A 4,792-nucleotide genomic window follows, 5' to 3' on the forward strand; every position below is an offset into this window, starting at 1 on the left:
CTAAAGAATTTCATGATGGAAAATCCAACTCTACACAGGCTACTGAAAGATGTTCTAGAGAGGGACCAAAATGATCAGAACTCCATGAATGAGATCAGAAGCAACCAACTAAACAGGGAAAGCAATTAAACACAGGAGAAAAAGGAGTAAACAACAACAGGTAAATAACATGTCAACCATAAGTCAATACATCTCAATTCTAACCATCAATGTAAATTGACTCAATTCACCAATTAAAAGAAATAGACTGGAACAGTAGATTAGGAAACAAAATCCAACAATATGCTGTATACCAGAAACACATTACACTCATAAAGAAATTCATGGACTGAAAGTCAAAGGCTGAAACAAAATAGTAGATGCCCCGTACACTCAGAAAAAAGCAGGGGTAGCAATCCTATTCTCAGACAGTCTCAACTTCAAACCAACAATGATCAAGTGAAACAAGGAAGGACACTATATACGGGTAAGGGGAAAAAATTCAAAAGGAAGAGGTAACACTCATAAATACATATGCACCAAACATGGAAGCACACAACTATATAAAGTAAACCTTAATGGAAATTAAAAATCTAATACCCAATAGCACAATCTTAACAGGAGACCTTAACAACCCCTTATCACAGAAAGATAAGTTAACCAGAAAAAAATTAGCAAAGAAATAGCAGAACTGAACCAGAGCTTGGAATAAATGGACTTGGTGGACACATACAGAGTGTTCCACCCAAACACAGCTGAATACACATTTTTCTCAGCTGCACATGGGTCATTTTCTAAAATAGCCCACATACTGGTCCATAAGTCATGTTTAAGTAAATGTAAGAAAACAAATATTACCCCATACATATTATCTGACCACAGTGCAATGAAACTGCAAATAAGTCACAAAAGAAACCAGACAAAAACCTTAAATACATGGGAATCAAATGACACCCTACTCAGCAAGAAATGGGTCACAAATGAAATTAAACAAGAAATTCAACAATATCTACAATTCAATGAAAATTCAAGCACAACTTATCGTAATTGATGGGATGCGATGAAAGCAGTTCTGAGAGAGAAATTCATAGCTGTGAAATCACACATTAGGAAAACAAAGCGGGAACAAATAAATACCCTAATGTTGCACCTTCAACAACTAGAAAAGGAAGAACAAACCAAACCCAGAGCCCAAAGACATGAAAAAATCATAAAGATTAGAGCAGAAATTAATTCAATTGACACAAAGAAAACAATTCAAAGATTTTAAAAAAGCAAAGAGCTGGCTCTTTGAAAGATTAAATAAAATCAATAAGACCCTAGCCAATCTCATCAAAAAGAGGAAAGAAAAAATTCAAATACAATCAATAAGTAATGAAAAAGGTGTCATTACCACAGACCCAGTGGAAATTCAGAAGATTATCAATAGCTAATTTGAGAAATTTTACTCTCACAGAATAGAAGACACAGAAGAAATGGACAGATTCCTAGGAAGGTCCAAATGGCCACAACTGAATTGACAAGACATATCCATTCTCAATAGCCCAATAACAGCCAATGAAATATGAGATGTAATTAAAAACCTATGGACAAAGAAAAGGTTTACAGCTGAATTCTACAAGAAATTTACAGAAGATGTAGTCCCTACACTCTTCAAACTCTTCCATGAAATTGAGAAGGAAGAAATTCTCCCAAAATCATTATTTGAGGCAAGTGCTATACTGAAACCAAAACCAGAGAAAGATGCAACCAAGAAAGAGAACTACGGGCCAATCTCCCTCATGAGCATAGGTGCCAAAATACTCAATAAAATACTAGCAAATAGAATACAGCAAATCATCAAGAAGATCATACACCATGACCAGGTAGGATTCATCCCAAGGATGCAAGGATAGTTCAATATTCGAAAGTTTATAAGTGTAATACAATATATAAATAGACAAAAGCAAAACAAAACAAAACAAAAACACATGGTCATCTCCATTGATGCAGAAAAGGCTTTTGATAAATTCCAACACTCAGTTCCACGTCCTATAGAAAATTGAAATAGATGGTCTCTACTTCAATTTGGTAAAAGCCATTTATGAAAAGGAAATGTTTAACATAATCCTAAATGGGGAAAAACTGAAAGCTTTTATTCTTAGATGTGGTACAAGACACGATGTTCTCTATCACCACTTGTATTCAACATAGTTCTGGAATCATTAGCTACAGCCATTAGAGAAGACAAAGAAACAAAAGGATTAAGAATAGGTAAAGAACAGTTAAATTATCTTTATTTGTAGTTGACATGATACTTTACTTGGAAGACTCAAAAAACTCCACCAACAAGCTATTAGAATTAATACAGAAATACAGCAGCATAGCAGGTTATCAAGTCAATACCCAAAAGTCCATAGTATTCTTTTACACACACAACAAAAACACTGAGAGGGAAATTATAAAAAAAATACCTTTTATAATAGCACCGAGGAAAATGAAAGACTTTGGAATTCATCTAACTAAAGAAGTCTAAGATCATTTCAAGGAAAATTACAATGCTCTGAAAAAAAGAAATTGTATAGGGTTTCAGAAAATGGAAAGATATTCCATTCTCTTGCATAGGAAGAAACAACATTGTGAAGATAGTCATATTCCCAAAATTGGTGTACAGATTTAATGCAATCCCTATCAGATTGCCAACAATATACCGCAAAGAGCTGGAGAAATCATTCCTATAATTTATCTGGAACAAGAAAAGAACTAGAATATCAAAGGCAATCCTGGGCAATAAAGACAAGGCAGGAAGAATTACAATTCCTGTCTTGAAATTATAGTACAAGGCTACAAGCATGGCACTGGCAACAAAATAGACCTGAGGATCAATGGAATAGATTAGAAGACACTGAAGCCCCTACAAACACACTTGGCCATCTTATCATTGACAAAGGGTCCAAACATGCTCAATGGAAGAAAGATAGGCTCTTTAACAAATGGTGCTGAAAAACAGGCTCCCTACATGACAAAAACCAAAACTTGATCCAGGTCTATCACCATGCACTAAACTAAAGTCAAAATGGATTAAAGATCTAAACATTAAAGCAGAGATGCTAAATCTTCTAGAATAGAAAGTAGGAGGAACTCTTGAAGACATAGGGGTAGGCAAAGTTTTTATTAACAGAAATCAAATAGCATAAGAAACCGTTCAAGCAATTAACAACTGGGACCTGCACTTAGTGATAACTTTTTTCACGTCAAAAGAAATTACCAACAAAGTGAAAAGGCAACCCACGAATTTGGAAAAAATCATGACAAATATGTACTAAGACAAAGATCTGCTCTTTAGAATTTATAAAGAACTAAAAAACACTAGGGCCTCAAAATTTAAAGACCCAATCCAGAAATGGGCATCTGAGATGAACACACACTTCTCAGAGGATGAAATTAAAGAAGCGAATAAATATATAAAAAAATGCTCCACATCACTAGCCATCCACGAAATGCAAATTAAAACCACATTGAGATATCATCTCACCCCTGAAAGAATGGTTATCATCAAGAAATCAACCTACAACAAATGTTGGAAAGGCTGTGGGAAAAAAGGAAACTTTCTGGACTGCTGGTGGGAATGTAGACCGGTGCAACCATGAGGAAATCAGTGTGGAGACTCATTAGAAAAGTTGGATTTGAAATCCCATTTAAACAAGCTATTCCTCTACTGGTAATTTTTTCCCAGAGGATCTGAAAATATCACATCATAAGGATATATGTGTGCCTATGTTCATAGCAGCACAGTTTGTGATAGCCAAGTCTTGGAAACAACCAAGATGCTCATCACCTGAGGAATGGTTGAAAAGAATATGGTATTTTTACAGAATGGAGTATTATTCAGCTATTAAGAATGGTAAACTTGAAGCCTCTATATTGAAGCGGATGCCACTTGAAGATATACTCACAAGTGAAGTAAACCAGACACACATGTGTAAATATCATACATTTTCCCTAGTGTAAGAATGCAAAAGAAGAAATACAAATAGAAAGGTATAAAACAAGTAAAAGAAAGCTGGATTTTGAAGACTTACTAATCAAGAGAGGAAAAGGAGTAGAGCTAGGAAACATGACAATGTCAAGCCATACACTTATATGTAGAAAATGGGGAAGGCAATGATTCTGAGAATCTCCAGAATGTTTTTGAATCTAGCATTTGATTGGAAAGATTCTCACCCTAACTAACTATATATACTGATACCTGTGAACTAAGTAAATGCACTGAAATGGTAATCTGTAATAGTAGTTTCATGCTTGGAGTGCCTGTCATTGTGGTCTTCTGAATAAGGGCTTCTTGTCATGACATGCCAGTTGCTGCTGTACTGTCTCTCAGGTAGATGATTGTTCAAAAGGAAGGGGGTGGTGAATAAAGGCAAGAGATTGGAAAAGGAATATTGTGAGACTGTCCTGTTTATGGTTGTATATGATTAGATTCTTGAACTTATGTGTAAACTTAAGATATATATAACTCTTTATATTTATTTTTAAAAATATATTCTAATTTTAAATGTTTTTTACATCATATTCTGTAGCGACTTAAAGTTCAACATATCAGTACTTGATTAAAAATACCTGTTCCATGTTATGCCTAAGATGTTTGATATTCAGACAGATAGTGAGGTCAAGCTTAACAGCCTATGTTGTATGGTAATAACAATAAGCTTGTCTTCTGGAGGGTTAACAACTTATGTTTGCAGATCAAAAATTAGCAATAAAGGTCGGGAAGACAGCCAAAATTCTGGCCCTAGCCTTCCAAGGTCAATTAAGACTCAGGAAAAAAAAATCC

This window comes from Octodon degus, unplaced genomic scaffold, assembly GCF_000260255.1.
Source record: "Octodon degus isolate 3935 unplaced genomic scaffold, OctDeg1.0 scaffold00145, whole genome shotgun sequence".
Classification (NCBI taxonomy): domain Eukaryota; kingdom Metazoa; phylum Chordata; class Mammalia; order Rodentia; family Octodontidae; genus Octodon; species Octodon degus.